Source organism: Camponotus floridanus, unplaced genomic scaffold (genome assembly GCF_003227725.1).
Source record: "Camponotus floridanus strain SB8 unplaced genomic scaffold, Cflo_v7.5 scaffold21, whole genome shotgun sequence".
NCBI classification, from domain to species: Eukaryota; Metazoa; Arthropoda; class Insecta; order Hymenoptera; family Formicidae; genus Camponotus; species Camponotus floridanus.
Window position 1 is genome coordinate 1,197,303 of NW_020229337.1, and position 20,536 is coordinate 1,217,838.

The 20,536-nt window shown below is 46.2% G+C and overlaps 1 protein-coding gene across 1 annotated transcript in view; it reads left to right on the top strand.

The window, feature by feature from the left end:
• LOC105253941 (protein pangolin, isoforms A/H/I/S) overlaps positions 1-20,536 on the top strand; it is a 176,300-nt gene that overhangs the window by 25,774 nt on the left and 129,990 nt on the right. The window lies entirely within an intron of this gene.

The window sequence follows — 20,536 nt, forward strand, 5'->3', positions numbered from 1 at the left end:
AGTCCGGTTATGCTTCTCTTTGGTTTTATTCCCCGTCAAATTTGGCATGCCGCGGACTTGCCACCACGGCTCGTCTCTTTTGTTCTCGAGCGACAACGGGCGCGTCCGTGCTGCGTCTTTTGTGTCCGGAGCCCCCCCGATCTGACTTAGTCGGACTCCTCCGCGCGCCGGATCGTGATCACGCTATTGATTTATGGCGTCCGCAAATTGGATTCACGATTTATATTTACAGCCGTGCGCGCGCGCGTGCTCGTCTCTCCCTCTTTGGCGAGTTTACGATTAATCGCGAGGACCACGTCGCCTTCTCGTTGGCCGCTTCTAGAGAAGACTGGTAGAATATTTGACGAGACATAAAAAGAACAAGAGCAATCGTAAACCCTTAAATAACGATGGGAGAAACAAAAATTACTAATTATTGAAATAGGAAATTTATTTATCCCAATAAGAATAAAGAGAGAAATAAGAAACGAATAATAATACTCGAGTATAAATATTGAAATAAATTAAAATACTTGCATAAGTAAAATGAAAGATGCTACTGAGATGCAATATCGATAATGCTTGAAATATCTCTTCGTCAAAAATATCGGTGGCAAAGAAATTATTTTTATCACTAATTGATATTAAAATTGCTTAATCGGAATTTATATAAAAGTATCGATAATCTCAAACATAAAAATATCGCACAGTTCGTTCCCATCACTGTTTTTATACCAACATCTTTGAAAGAAATAGAGTGATATTGCACGAGAGAGAAAGAGTTAAGCCGCGAAAAAGCCGGGTATCGATTCGGACGAGCGTGCTTCCGCGGATCCGGCTAATTCGGCTGCGGCGAAGCATGGCGTCGCTAAATAGCGGGCAAAATTGAGCCGATTCGGTGTTAAAGAGAGCGTGGCATGGCCGCGGTCGCGATCTCTCGCGGGGGCCCGCGTCGCGCTTTGTGCGCGATTCCACGGCGCGTGAACCTATTAAGAGCGGAGAGGAGAAGAGAGGAGAGGCGCGCCTCTCTCTCTCTCTCTCTCTCTCCCCCTTTCCTCCCCCTCGTCGATTCTTTACGGCCGATAAAATTCCGCGGACGCGAAACGCGCGCTACGAGATGACGCTTAATCCTTGATGAAATGCTCGGGAATGCAAGCGGCGGCGATTACACGGTGCGCGGGTTTCGTCGTGCAACGCAACGCGGCGATGATAAATTATTGGGAATTATCGCGGTAATGTGCGTCGGCGCGTTGACCACTCAATTTCGCCGTTGTTTCATTTACCGTGGAATTTCGCGTTGTATCAATATATATCCGCCGGCGATTTATAGCCCGGGCCGTTAACGCGATAAAGCGCTACTAAAGTTATTGCGATTGCGCGTACGCGTCCATCGAAGGTCAATAATTAGAGAAACGAACGGAATATGTCGCCGCGTTTATAGAGGAAACATGTGCGCGTAGCCTCGTTAGCGGTCGCGAGAGCGAGCGATAAAATTGTATCCTCGGCGAGAAAGCGCCGTCGTTGTTAATCTCTTATCGGGGCATTTAATCGAGGAAACGTCAACTTTGTCAAATTTTAATTTTCGATTTTTAAGATACGCAATCACGCGCTCGCGCCGATTGTTGTTGCCTGTCAACGGGTCGCATCGACGCTTCTCCCTCGCTTATATCGGAATTATACCGGTTTTTGATCCTCGACTCGGCCGCGTCTTTTATTTCGTTATGCAAATTCGGGGCGTAGTACTCTGATTAATAAATCCGGCCGAATCGCGGCTGACAGTCCGGCGGCGAGAATCGCGCGCGAAATCAGGTCGAGACGTGAAGGTAAAAGGGTGCGTGACGTGGTCCAGAGCTCTAGCGGGAGAGCTTATTAAGGCCTCTTCAACTCTTCGAAGTTGATGAACCATCGACGATGGTCAGGGATGCTGCCGAGACACGCCGATGATCCACCTCCTTCTCCTCCTCCTCGCTCGCTGGATGTTATCCCGTTCTTCTGTTTCTCTTCCTCTCGATCTCCTTCTCTCCTTCTCTCTCGCGCTCTGGTCTCCGTGCCTTGGATTTACCTACCTCGGGCACTCATCCTGTACCATGTCATTATGTCGTTATTTCCGACAACGAGCGTGTCTCGGCGAACTCTCTCTTGTACGCTTACCTCCGTTCCAAGGCGGCTACGGGGCGCGAAGCGAGTTTCGCTGGAAATCTCGCGGCAAACATCACTTCCGAATTGTTAGCCGCTCCAGCAGATCTTGACGCATCGCCCGCAATCGTTCATTTCAAAGTCGCGCGAAACCAAACGGTAATCCAAATCAATACGAATGTACCAATAATTAAAATATCGATTCATAACATTTATATAATTTATAATAATATATATAATTTATCTCATTAATTTAAATAAAATGGCGTGAAAGAAAGCAATGTCTATCGATGGGGCTTGTACTCGCAAGTACATTATTTATCGTGACGCGGGAGTGGCATTTAATCGCTTAGGTAAACTTGTCTTGAGTTTCGAAGTGTGTCGTGCGTATGTCGAGAGACGTGCTTACCGCTCGCCAACAAATATTGCCAATCTCGCTTGACCCGGCTCGGCTCGACGAGAAAAGCAAGCACGCGCGTGATAACCATTCCGAGTTCGTTCGTTACGTTTGCCACCTCGTTGGCGACGACTCGCGGCGATTAGAAGCCCGTTAACGATTCGTCTCGGCGCATTTAAGCGCATGTCGCGGGAATGCACACACCGGGACACACACCAAGACTCTTTCTCTCTCTATACCTCGACTATGCGGAATCGACCGTTTCGCGGGACTGTCAAGTAGCTCCAAAGAGGATCTACCACAACACGATCCACCGCCGTCATGAACGACTTGCTAAACGATCCGCGTACATTCGGAGTAACGCCGCTTGCGGAATACAAAGAGTTTTTAAGAGGCAGAATGCCTTTCGTTCGCAGTCCAAGTCCGATCCGATCGAGTAATCGGTTTTCGAAAGCGAGGATTTCGCGATAAGGGATTTCTCGGCGCGCGAGAAATGCGCAATTAGAACCGCTCCGGCCGTGGCCTCGATGTTGGATCCGGCAAAGAATCGATCGGCAGCGTTGCATTATTGGAAACGGATCGGAGATCCGACTCGCCGCGAACGGCGGAAATTTCATTGGCGAGGATCGCGAACTTTCGGACTTTACGTTGCAACGCGCTGTCGAATGGCCTTTCCACATCTCTTGTACATTCGACTCTCGCGACGACATCGGCTCGGATACTCGAGCCGCGTTGCAACCCCGTCGACGTGACGGTGGTTACCGCCGGTGACAAAGGCAACGGATGTTGCTGGAATTCGCGCGACCGTCGAAAAACGCCGTAGAAAAAACCGTCGGAACTGTAGGAGGGGCGACGGAGTAAGCGGGGGGTATACAGAGAAGAAACAAAAAAAGCACACACGAGCGCGCGTTCCGTGCCATTTTCGTGCGCAACGAAACGCGTCCCATCAATTAAAGGGAACGCGAGGTTTCCCGAAAATAACGGACGTATCGAGGCGCACAGTTTTGGAAAACGGAAGCTAGAAAGGGAATCGGAGATCGGGGAGGGTGGAGACCAAGAGCGGACTGCAGAGAACCGAGTGGCTCGCTCTCTGCAAAGGTCTCGCTGGATGCGCGCGTGAAATACAAAACCCTTATATTAAAAAGCGAGGTTCTCGAATCGCGCTGCGTTTTATTCAAAATTCGATATAATGCACGAAACCAAAATTATGTTGCCGCCGCTTCTCTCGCTTATGTATCTTTAAATAGCAGTCATTGTGCAAATATCATACATTGTCTATTCTTTTTTTATTCATTACTTTTTAATTATTTGATAAAGTAATAAAAAGAAATATTTATTGTTTCATTTTTTCTTGAGCTTGCTTCAAAAAAATATAGTTTCTGCTTCACTTGGTCTCTTACATTTTTTTTCGTTCTACATGAGACACGTTTATCCAGATGTTAATGAGAATAGCGTGTAAGATAGAGAGGCTTATGACCTACGCTGCATTCGGAGCATTTTAGCGTGTCCCTAGAATTCTCCGGAGATTCGCAACGACGACGTTGACGACGGTTTTGTCCCGGGCACACCCTTTGTCTGTTCACTCCGGCGGAAGAACTACGGTATTGTTCTCATTGTAGAGATATCGGCGTACGAGCGACCTACCGGAGTAGTAGGTGGAGAGAGAGAGGGTCGTAAGGGGGATGCGTGACGCCGGTCAGAGATGCTCGCGTGATACATACCTATTCGGTATGTTCGCTTCTCTCGGTCGTCGTCGTTCCCCTTTCCTCTCGACAACGTGGCCGCTAATTGTTTGCCAATCAAGAGCCGTCGTCTTAGCACTCGTGGGAAGAGAGTCGCCGCTTTCCTTTCCCCATATCAGGTAGCTCGTTCCAGGCTGCGGGGACAGATATAGAGAAAGAGAGAAAGAGACAAGGAGGAAATGTAGTGTCACGCGTCGCGTCGCTTCGGATCGCATCCGATCGGTGATTTTACGCCGCATCGTGTCGTTGCGTAGCGGCAAGACGGAGATTGATGAGACAGCGTAAATTCGAGAGTCTCTTCGGGATCGGGATGAATTTAACGGGCGTCCGAACGCGCGTTTCTTACGATCCGGCTCGGTCGTTCCTTCTCCGGTGGAGAATGGCGTGGAGTGCGTGATTAATTATTCGATCTCCTCGCAGCGGAAGAGACCGCGCCTTCTTCATCGCCGGACTTTTATTCCGCACTTGTCGGATTATTTCGTCGCGCGACGCCGGAACGAGTCCTCCTCCCCTTATTCGATTCGAGTATTTATGCGGGATTTGTCTGGCGCGAAGGCGCCGTTTAGTTCCAGGCGTCGGCGTGTTCGCGGTCTCGAAGTACTTTTTGCGTCCTCCGGAGATCTTCGTTTTTCTCCCGACCCAGGGATTTGCCCTTTTTCAGAAGAATAATAAGGCCGTTAATGCCAAGATGGCCGTGCGATACGCCGTCTCCATTACGCTACCTACTCCCCCTTGTCCCGAGAACCCTACTAATTGTTTTCCCTACGTCCAACGTGGGAAAAATTGCGAGCGGATTCGCGGACCGAGATCAAGCGCGAGATCGTTCCACCTTAAACGTGCGACACGACGAAAAAAGAGAAGATCGACCGATAAGTTTAGTCGAGAACCGGCGTAAATAGGGTCTTGATAAAAATATTATTTTTCATTCGATTGTATACAAACATCGATATATCAAAAAATATGAATATGTGCGATATAAAAGTTTATGCGTGACAGTTTCTGTATAGTAAATGCAAGGTTCATTAAACAATTAAAGCGGATACTCAAACGTAATACTAGCTTTCGAGCTCTCGACTCTCGAGCTACTCGTCGAAGCGGTTTCTCGCGAACGAGGTCGTCATCGTCAAGTTCATTTGCCTGGATACATCCTTTCTCTCATTACGCGCCAATTGCGATGACACGCGACAACGAGATTGCCCACGCGACGAAATTTATATCCTTCTCGCGCGACAGGACGAGCGGTTTCGTCTCGCGTCGCGTCGCGTCCGGATCGTTCAGCGGGTGCGCGTTTGACGTAATCGCCGGTTTCAAGAATTCCGACGACGACAATATTACGGGAATCCCACGCGTGTCTCTCGCATCCATCTAGCTGAAACGGCCGTGTATCTCGTTATCACTTCGTTTTCCTTTGACAATGATCACGATGCAGCTTTATTCATTCCGCTGGCGCAATTTATTCATTGCCACATGTGCATTTTATTCGCAAGACAGCGTTTCTTTAAACTTATCCATGAAACATAACTTTACAGCATAAAGTTTACTCTTAATTTCAAGATAAAAATTCAAATATTTTAAATAAATATATTTTTTATAACAGAGAACAATAACATTGCTTTTGGCTGTAGCAATCTTTACATTATTCATGTTCGCACGAACAGCTCAACAGCCGGAAAAATGCGATAATCGTAGTTCCTGGAATTCTATTCTCTCGCAGCTTTCTTTTCCAAACTTCTTCTTCTCTTCATTCTCAGACGAGCATAGATTCCGAGAGATCGCATTAGAGCCAAGCCACTACCCGTTTACAGTTAACACCTGAGACCCCGTAGATCCCTAAGGGGACGAGCACTCTGCGTATAAATCCAGAAAGGATCACTCCAGGGTTTTTTCTTTCCCTTCGATGACGCGGCGGTTCCTACGGGACAAATGAGCCAGAATAAATACCAGGGTGGACCGTGAACGCCGAAGAATGCCCAGAACTAACCACCCTGAAAACGGAAGCGGGAATGTTTACGATCGCCACGACTGGGGACGCTGTTCAAAGAAGAGTCACCGTCTCGCTGACTTCTGTTGCTATACGCAGGTCGCGCGTCTCCACAAACAGATCATTGTAAGTTTCTCGATGGCAAACCTCTGTGAAATACTCCGTAAATAATGCATCTTTCGTCTATGATATCTGAATGAGAAGGAAAGGTCTATGCGCGCGAGGCGAACGAGATATTGAATAAGGATATATAATTAGAAGTGAAATAAGGAAAAAAAAGGCTAACAATGACCATTTTAGATGAAGAGTTTGTGACAATGAATACATTACTTTTTTTTTTTTCGTCGAAATCTAAAAGACGGGTATCTTTTTAGGCTGTAGATTTGAAAGCTCGCTTCAAACGAGGAGGGATTTTGAAAGGGACAAATGAGCGAAAATAAATATCACGTAGGATCATAAATAACATAGCCGAGAAGAGGACTTGACAATCTTGAGAGAGAGAGGGACACGAGTTGCCGCTGCAGCTCGGTTATTGGGTGAATAATTAATTTATTGGCCGCGCTCGTGCTATCTACTTAGGTAGGATTTCACGAGGCCCCTCTCGCACCCTTCTAGCCACCGTCGGGATATTATAAAACTCGTTCCACTAGTTTACCCCCCGTCGCTCATTTACATTTAATTGGGGAATCAATCCGGGTGTGACGGGGTGTATCGTTACAGAATATTTATAAGTTCTTTGTGCATGTAATTTCGCGCGCGAATTTTAATTTCGCTGACGGGAATCGAACACGGCGATCCTTCCCGACGACATCTTTTCGCCATTCGCGAAAATAAAATATCAGTCGGATCAGTTTACGATTCGTTCAGGGATTCCTTCAATCGCGCCTTTAATTCGTTCGCCAATCAATAATTCCGATCGCATCGGCGAAATGTGTGGGATCGAAAATTAATACCGAACACCTGGCCACCGTCGTTACCGGCGGGCGATACGTCATATCTCTCGTCGGCATGCACTAATTTATTACAAACCCACTCTCAAACCCATTACGGACTTCAAAGCGACACGGGCGCGCCATCATTGTTTTCTAGCGTTATAAACGCCGCTGGTGGCGCGAGGATGCGAAAACCGTTGAAAGCCGCACGCGTCAAGCTGTAGAACGAATTAATCCCATGAATTAATGGCAAGGTATACATATACATAATATAGACCGCGTAAACTATCGTGCTTGCATAAATTCACCGCGTTTAATATTCCGCTCAACTTTTAGCTCAAAAATCTCTCACCCTCTTTTTGCTAAACCAGCAAGCGAATATTAGACAAACAAAATCCCTGGAGTCGCAACGCGCGTTGCGAGGTCTTTATCTTCTCAAGATTCTTTCGCGGAGATCGTTCGAACGAGAGACTCGTCGTGCGTGGGTAGCGCGTTATTGCATCGGAGAAGGGAATCTCTCTCGCGATGTCTCCCGGTCTTGGAAACTGGGACAATGTCGACCATAATTCTAGTTTCACCATGACGCGTGCCTTTATATCGTGCGTCCGGCGACGGCTACCACACGCGTGTATTTATTAATCGATAGGCCGAGCTATCGACAGGCGCGATCACCACCGTTACGACACATTGTAGGTAGTGAGATCAAGTGGGTCACGTGTTTGTACGGCCTGCGAGACTCATCGCCGTGTGATAACCACTTAAGCACGGCGGACTCGTCGACTGTCCGTTACTTCTCCCTTCTCCTTTTCTCCAATTTATCCGACGTTCCTTAACCAGTCTCTAGATAGACATCTAAAAGGGAATACATCCGTGCATTAACACAATTACGATATAAATTTCAAATGGCGCGGCTAATAAAAATGATTATTCTAATAAGGCTCTAAATCGCGGCGCGCATAACTAACTTGGAAGTAACGATAAATGTCACGCGCGATATATCACGGCGATTAAGCGCACGATAAGAAAATCGTGCGCTCTTGTTTTGGTAGAAAATTCAATCTACTCCGATCGACCTCGTCGAGAAAATAAATCTGCGCGCGAAGGCAAACCTGTTTGCAGAAGTCCGTACCGCCCGCGGATCCCCAGAGTGCCGTTCGTGATTTAATGCCAATAACGAAGCGTGAATCGTGAACGAATCGAACCACAGACGTCTCCGGTTATTTTTTCGATTGTCAAATGTTCTCTCGATCGGATTCGATTCTGCCTGTCTCTCTCTCTCTCTCTCTCTCTCTCTCTCTCTCTCTCTCTCTCTCTCTCTCTCTCTCTCTCTCTCTCTCCCTCCCTCCCTCCCTCCCTCCCTCCCTCTCTTTTTTTCTCTCTGTCGCGAAAACGAAACGGAGAGAGGAGACGCTCAAGTTTAAGAGAGATGTAAAAAATGAGCTTTGCCGGCGCCGTGATCGAGTCGAGATTTGACTCATTCGACGAGAGCTCTTTTAATCGAAGTAGGAAAACGAGCTAGCCAGTCAGTCAGCCAGTCAGCCAGCCAGTCTGCCCTCCGCCTCGCCTTTTCTTTCTTCCTTTTTGCTTCGCGGCGCGGCTATTTTAAGCGTTACGGCACAGGAAGTTTATAGCGTGTACGGTTTCGGGCCTCCCGAAGAGGCGGTTCCCCACTTCTCCCTCTCGAGAAACGAGCGACGCTTCTCCAAATAGAAAACGCATCCCGATCGTAATCAGTGACAGCCTAATTTCCCTCCTCCGGACGACGGTCATCGTTCATCTTTAAACGCTCAAGGTTTTCAAGCCGGAGGTGGGGCAAGAAAACTATCTATCCTCTAGTTCCGTGATGATGTTGAAGACTCGCCGTGTATTTTTCCAGTCGAAATAACCGGTGACGGATACTTGAGAAAATATCAAAGATTACGAAAGGAACGTTTTGTGAAATGTCGGTTATTCGAACATCATCGACAGAGAATCTCCGCAATTTCGAGTCGGTGCCCGGATCCGTCAGCGTTCGTTTATATCTCGTTGAATCCCGCTTCGCGATGAGGGTACAACAATGTCTCCCCCTCGAAAGATCCCGTCACGGTTCGTCTGGAACACGTACAGGAGACCTTAGGACGATAGAAGAAGCGCAGGACCAGCCAATTTCCAGAAATCGTAAAGCACGATTTTAGAGGGAGGAAAGAAAGGAGGGATGGAATGAGAAAAATGCGTGACTATGGATGAGAAGGTGGAGGGGAAGGGGCTCAGGTTTTACGCGCGGGTGTGCTTTGGCATTTTGCCTCCTTTAAATTGCAGTCCGAGACCGTCGATACCTCCGCTCCGGACACAAAACAAGCCCTCGCTCGCTTTTTCATTCGGTCGGACGGAAAGAAGGGGGCGGGAGGGGGAAAGGGGAGCAAAAAAGGGAGTCGGGACGGCCTCGCGCAACGATGGAAACGCGCAACTCTCTCGCTCGTGGTGAAGAAGAAGGGGGTTGCGTTGCCTGTAAATTCCCCCGTCGTCGTCTTCCCCCCGCGCCTTCTTACCGCACTCCCCCGTGGCCATTTTGCGATGGAAACGGCCCTCGACGAGAGAGCCTCGGTTATTACGGTGCGAACTCCCGACAGCCCGTTTCGAGCGCACAGAAGCGACCTGGAGGCACAGCATCCAGATACTTTAACCCTAAACCTGGCGAAATTAGGGAAATAAAGTTTATATTATGTATGACAGCGACTATAGGATGCAAAGAGAGAACAAATATCTTTTGTAAATCGCAATAATTTTAATAATTATAATAAAAGTGGGGGAGTGAAAAATTTAATAATAATTTTCAGAGGAATCTCGCAAATAATTTCAAAATACATTTTAGCCACAAACGGGAAAATTGCCTTATCCGGATCTAGATGACAAAAAGAGGGATGTAACGTGAAGTTTAGAGTTGATCAGCTTGTCACACGATCTCCGGATAATGGCTGTCGACCGATATCGAACTCCTGTCCGTTCATTCGTATGATCGATCGCAGTCCTACGAAGGTAGGAAAATTGCGCCGAGAACCGAGAAACCGAGGCCGCGCCTCGTTGAACGTTAATTTCGGACCGGATCGGATTCTCTGCTGCACGCGCGGCGAGTAAATGGAAATGACGTGTTCATTATATTATCTAGTCGGTCTCATTAGTTAGAAAGGCGGCGTTAATGCGACCCGCCTCGCGCTAGGTGCGATTTATCATACCCGTTGCGTATACATTGCAATTCTTACGTTCTTCCTTGGCAAGTAAACTTACGGATGTTTCGTCTGGTTTGAGTTAAAATCTAAATGAGATGATTTGATTTTTTTTTTTTTTTTCAAATAATCTTTTTCAAAATTGAAAAATGATATCTTTATAAAATAAATGAAATTCTCTCTGAAAAATCTTAGATATATAATCTCGGCTGATTGTCACACGTTCTAAACGTTACAAGTAATAGCTCTTAAGATGTTACAATTTCGGGACGTTACTCATCCGAAGTTAAGTAGGTCTCCGTGCTGTTGCGGGTGGTCTTTCCGTTTGCAAAGGCCGGACGATTTTATGGTTTCCGCTCACCCGAGACCTAAGCCATCGTCATTTTCAAGGCTCGTTCGTAGCTCAAATTAATTTCCCTCTAATGCCGCTGATATATTGTTGCGGGCGCGTCGGCTCTCGGTATTACGGCGGCGTTAAAGGGAAATTAATTGCGGGTTCATGAGCTCATTGCGATAATTGGTTAGAAAAGAAGAGTATCTCACTCGCAAGTCTATTAGCAAGAGGATAATAAGGATAAAAAGGATATAAAACACAAATCGTTGCTCTCTCGCAGGAATATGGAAGAAAAAAACATTTTCCGACCAACGTCTCCGCTAAAACCGTGAGAATCGAAGAAAATGAGACGGTCGTTTGTTTAGTAGATTACCTAGAAGTGAACGGATATACACAATGAGCTCTCGCGCGCCGATGGAAAGACCGTCGACCGCAGTGGCATTTGCATCATTCACCTTGAGAGGTAGATACCGCGAGATGGAAGGAGAGAGAGAGAGAGAAGAGAGAGAAAGAGAGAGCGCCTTGTGTCTCACCGCGGATTACGTTCGAGGGAATTTATCGCTCGGTTAGTAACACTGAGATGCGCCTCGCTCGTCTTCGTTTCCCTCTCCCTCTCTCCCGCTCTTTCGCTCTTATGGGATCCCATCCCATTAATCCTTTCGGGACGCTGAGTTATTATAATATATAGATATAAATAAGGCTTTAATATAGCCGGATAACACAGTACTTTCTAATAATTCTCTCTTATTGGACGAATACTGATGCAACTAGTTCAAAGCGTCTTTAAGCAACAATTATAAACGATAAATTGATTTTTCGAGTATATAATTAACGAAGAATTTTTTAAATAATCTTTTTTTTTTTTTTTTTGAAAAGGGGGAACGCTTATATTCTGCTCGTCGACCTGATCTCCGCGTCTAATAAAATCTCGACCTCATGTGCGACCGCTCTTTCTCCTCGGCAGTCCCTCTACTCCGCTTTTTATTCGCAGTTAATATATGAGTGACGACGATTCCTTCGTAATGGTCTCCTCGCCGCTGCTCTCTCGCGTTTCTCGGCGCAACCGCTCGTTATTTCGTCGAGCACCAGTAATTCCGCCGGTTCTGCGCGTCGTGAAAAAGCGATAGCGCACGATTGTCAGCGCTGAAATAATAACGCGAGAGCGCGCAAAAGAAAAAGAGAGAGAGGCAGCTTCCCTTCTCCGTCCGAGAGGACAAAACCGGCCGACTCTTTCCGACTCTTGTCGCCAAACTCGCGTCGCGCGCGGATTTGTTTGAGCGCGCGTGCACCACACGGTATCTCTGTGTCCCCGTTGCTTTAATAATCGAGAGACGATCTTTCAATTAAAATATTCTGCCCGGTGATTTTAAACATTTGCGCAACTATAAAAGCCGCCACGCCTCTCCTCCGGGTGGGGGAGCCGATCTTTTTCCTCATCGCGACTATTTCTCGCGTATATATAACAGGGAAAAAAGATGAAAATATTATATCTTCTATAGGTAGCCCGCCGAGAGAGACTCATAAGCAGAGAGATTAAAATCACGTGTTGAAGTGCCCCGCTAACGAGGCGAGCTATACGTTGATTCTTGCAAACGTAACTAAAATCTTTCACATATGTACATGAAAATAATTATCCGTATCAACGTATATCGAGAAAATATCCAAAATCGGATTTGTCCCATTAGAGAGCTACGTGGTTCCATGCAATGAAAGAGAATCCCATCTTATGGACTGAGATAAAACGGAAGAGTTGAAAGAAAAAAGGAAAAAGGAAAAGAGGAAGAGGGAAGGAAGAGAAATCTGTGCATTACCGCTGATGAACGATGAAAGGGGGTGTGTGTGTGCTGGTCGGTAATAGTCGGGTAAGGTGCGTTGTATGAGCGATTCGCAAAAAAAAAAAAAAAAAAAAAAAACCGTGACGTCACGCTAGGCCACTCCTGCGGTTGACCGAAAGCTGAAAAAAAGGAAAACAAAAGTGCATTGCAATTCGTCGCTTCTTATTGTTTACCGCAATTGGCCGTCAATGACCCTACCCTCGCTCTTCCCCTGTCCCTTCCCCCCCTCTCCCCTATTCGCCTCTCCCTGTTATTGTTTAGCTGGCCGCGCGCTTTCCGCCGTTTCATTATGCCCTTTGTCCGCGCGCGCGGCTTTTATCGTCTGTTTAATATTTATCACCCGGTGCACGGGTGCAATACTAATTTCTTCGGGTCGCGCCCGTCGTTCGATCTCGAGCGTCAACTCCGAGGGCTCGTCGATTTGCGAAAATTGCCCTCACGCGTTTTTAATCAGTGACCAAATTGTCAATCTTTATGCAGCTGCGAGAAACTGTTGAGTAGTCTGCGAAAATAGCTCCGAAATAAACAGAAGAAAGGTATTCGAAATCAACATTTTTAACTTTTAATTATATTTATTTAGGGAAAATAACTATTTAAGAACTATTGACATAAACGAGTAAATAAAAGCAAAGATACTGTGTGTTTTCGATAAGTAAATTAATTAAATAGATCAAATTTATTTCAAGACGAATAAAATACAGTAGTTTATGGCTGAGGGAAGAATATATCGACTCTTGGCATCTTTTTTTATCTTAAAAAGTGTTCTTGATAATTTTATTTAGAATAATAAATTATCAAATTGATAACAAACACAATAGAATAAAAATTCTAAAAGACTAATTCTAATAGGATGAAAATTTTCTCTTCGTATGAACATTCATATTCATTTACGTTGTTCGCAGTTTATTAATGAGTACTCTAGTTCACGTTCTTGGAATGAAAAATGGTGATTGAGAATATTAACGCGCAATCATATTCTATCTGTGTCGACATTCTAATCTCTGTTGCATGTCGCGGGCTAATAAGAAACTCACGATTAAGCGAATTCTCATTTAAGACTAAATAAGTCAGACGCGCGAGCGCAGCGCGAACGGCGAATTAAGGTTCTGGTCACAAATGACGAGAAATTTAACATTAGCGAGATAAAATATACCCGATATCATCGCGGTCTTCGTGTGACACGAAGATGACGAGCTGGGCGTTTCTAATTAATGAAAGTCGAGAGAGGGGGAAGGTCTGAAGACTCGGCGCGACGTTTGCGTGACTCAGACCCTCCGCTTTACCCACTTTTACAGGTGACTAGTTTGCCTGCTCGCACATCACGTCACGTGATGTTGATCCTCTCAGACATCCTGTCTCTTTAAGTCTGTAATTCTTCAAATCAACGTCTCTTTCTCCGGACACATTTCAAGTACTCGTTTCAAGCAAACGCTTGAACTTTCAGCGAGCTATCATTTTGCGCGAAAGATTGATCGCCGTGAATTTGATTGAAATCCGATGGATCTAGAGTGGCCACTCTAGGATCAATTCACGGATGCGACCGAGGCCTTTCGGAGCGCGATAGAGGAAGGCTCGTCCGGTTACACGCCCGATAATTTATTTCACGCGAGCGAGAGTAAGGCGCGCGATCGAAGGGCTTTTTGACACAGATAAGAGCCGCTGAAATTCGACGGCGATATCGATGGTTCGTGCGTGGCTCTCGTGTGGGTGCCGCTGCCGCGCCGCGGGTGCACCGCTTTCCGAGGCGCTCAGATGGGCAGCCGATATGGTCCGCTATTAGTCTCTGCATGCTCAGAAGCACTATAGCGTCCCGTCCTCTCCTCTGTCCAAGTGCAGGAGAAGAGCGAGCGCGTACCGACAGAGAGAGAAAGAGAAAGAGAGAAAGCGAGAGAGAAGACCGGGGCTTTTTGGGGCGTAGGTAATAGTGAGAGAGTGCCCATTAGAGGCGAATCGCCCAGGCCGGAGAAGGCCTCTCGCAAAACTTCGCACCTGCCCTGTACCGTCGTCATAATGCATATTCATAGCGAGCCTCCGGACGGAGAGGGCGCGCTTTAATCCCCGTAACGTAACTAGACGCGGACAGGAAAAACCACCAGGCTCGCGCGGAACACAAGGATGAAAACTTTCTCGTGACTCGTTATTTTCGGCTTGCGTCGTCCCTCTGGGCCGCAAAAGGACACCGCGTCGCTAATCCTTGATTTTCGCGGAAAGAAGAAACTACGTTCGAGAGATGCTCTCTTCCTCTCTCTCTCTCTCTCTCTCCTTTCACTCCCTCTCTCCGTTTCTCTCTCGTTCGTCCACTCGCGGTTAAGGCGGCCGCGCGAGTGGCCGAGAATAATGACATTATTGCGGGGCCGCTCGCAGCTTATGGCAATTAAAACTTTGGTAATTGCCGTGGGCGAGTTACGTAATTACCACGTCACGACATGGCACGGTACGAGATGAACGTTGCGTTTCGTCGCTCTTTTGGATGCCGATTTCGCCAATTATTAGCTTTAAATCGATTTATCGAATACGGTTCGTTCTCGATTCGGCATTTTTCGCTCGTTATTCGCGCACGCCAGGTCCAAAATATATTATCGAGTTCTACCGAAATCGTTGATACGGCCTTCTTGAGAAGGAAAGACAACGCCACCGTTGTGCTTGGAGCATTTAACGATTGGCGATAGATATCGTTTAGCGTTGCCTGGTGCGGTCACTGTTCGCTATCGCGTGTAAATAATAATTGCTTACGGCTGCATGTTTATCGCTGCATTATCTAAAGTATCTCTTTACGCTCCCAGACACACACATACACACACATATACATATATATATGAGTAACATTTTTAAATTTCTTCATTTGAAAAATTTTAATGAAAAATTGAAGCGCATCCTTGACTTCCACGGAAGCTTCTTAACGCGCGTGAAATGCCATCTCGTAAAACGCATCTCGCCATCGACAACTCGGCGGCAAGACAATGCTATCATTGTTATCATTGCGAGCGTGGCGGCTACGTCATGCGGCACGACGCTGAACGGCCGCCGCTTTAAATCGCCTCGCCTCGACGAGACCGTTAAGCCCTTCATGGTTAACCGAGGCTCGTGCTACAACAGTCGCCTCTTTGTCGATTAGCACGCCAACCAGGGACGGTCGGATTTTTACCGAGCTCGTGACGCCCGTAATTTTTATCGAAGCCCGGGACGCGCGGGGACGAAGGAACGCGCCCGAAAAACGCGCAAAAATCCGACGCCGGATATTTTTATCGAGAGAGAGAGCCATCGTATACGTGTTGAAGCCATCGAAGAAGCGTATGTATTGTACGTACGTATGTATTTAAATGACCGTGACGAGTTTCGTCGAACAATATCAGCGTCCGGATATCGTTAGGAAAAAATAACTGTTTGCGCTGGGCGGGAAAAAAAACAATATGATATAAATTCATAATAATGAAGGATGGGATAAAAATGTGCGTCTCCTCGTTCGCAATGACGTAAATGCGATGCTCGTTTACGCGGCGCATATAACGAGTGAGACAGACGCGTCGTCGCGTCGCACACGGCACACGCCCGTGCACGGGTGGTCTTGTATATATCGGCGCATGGCGAACTTCCCGGCGCTGCTTTATCATTATCGGATGTGACTAATGCGGCGTTTAACGCAACCTCGCGTTAGTTGTTATTATAGCCCTTGGCGAATGGGTCCTCCTCCTCCCCCCCTTCTCTCCTCGTTCTCTCGTCCTCTTTCTCTCTCGCTCCCTTTCACCGCCGAGCGGGCGAAACGCCCTTTCGTGTCCACACATGTGGCCCGGGAGGATCCGAGCGAGCCCGATTCCGACGCTGGTTTTATTTATCCTACGGACCCGGGATCGGTCGGCAGGTCTCGGTCCATTGTTTCTCGGATTCACACGCTGGTGAGGAACGTATAAAAGAGATTTCTCCTCGACGCTAAACACCGGTCGTCGGTGCAGGTCTCTTTTAGAAAGTCTCGGACGAAAAAAAATCGCTCTTAGAAATTCCAATCTGTGTTCTCTTTGCGAGAATTAATTATGATTTTTCTCTTACGCGACAAGTTTCGTGTCGATGAATAAACATTAATAATGATATCAATTGCACGTTTTTGAAATTTTATCTACGCAGATTTACTACTGACGCATAGATGCAAGAATGGGGATTTAATAACACGCGCGATTTTTTTTCGAAACTTGTACCTTCGTGCTAGACATTCATGCTTGCTCACCTATTCGATCGACACGTGCGTATCACGTGACGTATCTCGTTGCGTCGTTTCTGTCTCGACTGATACGCGACTCGCGCAACTCGCAGCGGTCCGTTTATATTCCGCAATAAACATCGGGGACGTGGCTCCTGTTATCGGATGCTGCCCGCTACTGTGTTTGCGCGTATCTCTCTCTTATCGCCGCTCTACAGGAACGCGTCGCAATGTATCATTACCGCGATTAGTTCGGCGAAGTAATCGGTAACCGTTTGATATCGACGCTCCTGAATAATGTTTGTGATCTAAATGACGTGAGACGCTGACAGCGAAACGAATGAAACGGCATCTTTTTCGACCACGCGGTTCATTTTTCGAGGAGACACCCGGTATGTCTAAACGCGAAGCAGTCTCACACTGTTATGACTGCGCCAACACGGATTAATCTCGCTTAATAACAGTCATAGCGTTCGTGTATCTCGCCCTTTACCATCGTTCGTTATTATTTGCGCAATTATTTCCGGCTGCGCGTCGGATAAACGATATTATTAACATTACCGGCAATTAGGCCAAGGTGCTGCTGGTCGATAACGAATATTCGATCAATTCCAATCGTTAACGTTTTATAACCACTGATGACATTTTTCTTGCGCCAAGATATTTTTCGTATGACATTATATTTTTAATTTTTTAATTTTTTTTTACGTATCAATGTGAGAAAATTCCATCAAAATCGGCAAGACATCAGCGTTAATGTAAAAATACGAGAGCCAAACAGAATAATTAAAGGAGCACCAGCGCGATTTCTGATATTTACGATCTGAATGGTACATTTTTATAACGAGTGCGCTTTCGGCCGACAATAAACCGAAGATTGGTTGGCTTTAACAAACATCGCGTGTACACGTTGCCATTTACGTATGCGAGACAAGTTAAACGGATACGCTCGGTTGGCCTGTTATCCGGATGGCTTCCAGGCTCGCTTGGCTGTTGGCGAGATAATCGCTTACACGTTGCACGCGTTGGTTAATTCACCGTCGTCTGACAAGCGAGAAAATCCTACCTAGAATTACGCCGTATACACAGTACGCTTCGAATCGAGTTCCATCTTATAGACGCACCTGGGAATGCCAATTTTTCGCCACGCGAAAGTATACACATACTTATTCACACCTCTAAATACCGTGTCTTCCTCTTGAACGTAATAAAAGTAATATTTTTATAATCTTGAAAATATTTAATCCTCGTTTAATAAGACTCGAGAGATACTGCTCGTGTTTGGTTCTTTCATTTTTTAAATTTATTTAAAGCTAGTTATATTGATTAATTTTCATAAAAATATTCCAGGTATAAATTCGATTAAAAAATTGTAATTTTATTTTATTAATTTAATTTATTTATTTTTACGATATTACTTTGAGATACAGACTTTATAAACAAAGGTACGCAATATGAATGAAATCGTTACATCATCGAAACGTTGGACGTTCACTACTTCGCGACGTTGGACGCAGGGATACCGGAATCCCTTGTTGGCGAGAAAGAATTTCGTCGCGATTCTTGGCGAGGATGATTCGAGGAGAGGCATCACGGAAGCTCGGCGCCGACGCACGGAGGGCGGGACAAGGGCGCGGCCCTTGGTTCTCCCAATTTCGCGGGATGCGCCCGGAACGAGATGCCGTTGCGGCGCAAAAGGACCCCCTCAATTATCGGACGGTGGTGATTTAAGGCGAGCTGCTCTCTCACGTGTAGGAGGACGACGGCGCTTCCTCCCTTCCTCCTCACCTAGTATCGGACGCGTCGGACGGACGGTGAGGTTCGCGAGTCCGGGCCAATCTCCGGGGCCGTGGCGAGTCACGACCGGGCGGTAATCAGAGTGAGAAGATTAACGAGACGTTAAAACGAAGAGCGCGAGTTTACGAATAAATCAATATCGATAAGAGCGCGAGATGCATTATATATACGTATTCGTAATGAGACCCGAGATTTATATCGACCGAGGGCCCTCGTTTTGGCGTTATCTCTCTCGGCCCCGGTAATACATCGAATGATAAATCTGCCCGGGGTATGTTTATTACGCCCCGAGAGTCAAAGAGTTTACAAGGAGCTGCAAGTATAAATATAATAATATAGTATACGTGGCGAGAGAGAGAGAGAAAGAGGGAGGATTTCGCGAGTGAAACAGATTCGACTTTGAAATTTTATTGAAAGAATTTTATTAAAAATATATTTATGCTTCTTTTAATTATTTCCTTGTAAAAGATCGTTAATACGAAAATCAATAATAAAATCGATCTTTGTGTTATGAGGGTAAGGCTCGAATTTATCGAGGTGTACTATTACGCTATTCCATGACCCGTCTCGTGTTACACTTTGCGCGTAGCCGGTCTTAGGACGATCCTTCAGTCTCGATGTTTTTCCATTTAATTTCGTTTATATAATAGCATTTCTCTCTCGCATCGAAATTATCGCGCGAGAGCACGCGATAATTTCGTTAATTTTATGTGATTATAATTCTTCGATGAATATCTCATTCCATGTAATATGCATACACACATGCATATGTACATAAACGTGTAATTTTCGAGATTTACCCCGTTTTTGTTTATACTAGAATCTCACGTAACAACGGCACGAAGCGGAAACGATAAATACGGACTACGAAAGGAGGAGGGTTCATCACGAGAGAACCTACATACAGAGAGGGAGACGCGCGCTTGTTCGCATTTTTGCCGCTTTCGCTCCTTTAATGGCCTCGGTGCTTCTCGCAATTTGTTCGTATTTCTGGTCTCTCGCGTTCTGCCTTCTTACTCACGTTTTCCTTCTCGTTTTTGTCGATCGCATCGGCGCATGTGCTCATGTACGACCCGTAATCCTGCTACGAATTAGGCGACTCGAAGACGGAAAACTCTCGTTAAGGAGACAAAATGTATCTAAATATTCGCAAAGATTTTAAATTAAAACAAAATTTCTGTATTTTTAATTTATATTTATCTTTTAGTTACGTATATTTCATTATTGGAATTTTTATCGGTGATGCAAATTTATATTTTACTATTGTCGATAATAATTATGAGATTTTGACGATAATTGCTAAGATTTCCGGCGGCGAAAGATGTTGAGGGCAGATCAAAATCAAGCTGGTTCCCGCGAAATCAATGGGATTCTCTCCTAATCCGTCGCGGCGACAAAAGGTATTTCCCCCCGTCTGTGCGAACCCTTAATACGTTAACGACAGGAAACGAGTCGACTACGCCAGCGGGCTCGCCGCGCGCGTCCGCTTATGGAGGCGACCGGCAAATTGTCTAAGGAGGGGCTGAGTCCTAAAGAGTTCACGGCTACAAAGGAGCACGCAACGCGCTCGGCGGCGGGACTTTTTACGGGGGCTTAGCCCACATAAATGCGAGAATCCCCATTTCGACGCTATTCCTTAATACGCGTCCTCAAACATCTGTCGAGGAGAAAAGAGTCGCCCTCCTCCTCGTTTCACGTGTCTTATAATAACATTCAAAGTGAATCAATCTTTTCGATTTGATCGACTCTGACATGTCCCGGAATCCTTATTTATTTTTTATTTACTACTAGCGGGTCCCTTTAATACTCTGATCTCGACGAAAATTTTTTATTTTTCCTGGAAAATCGACGTCGAGTGAAACAAGTCTCGCAGATCGGCGTTTACGGCATCAACCTTTTGCTCTCGGACCAATCTCTTTTATGGCGTCCAGACCGTTCGTTTGCTCGTTCTCTCCTCGCAGCTCCTCCGCGCCAAACTTGGAACAGTTCGTTAAACCTTTCTCGCTCG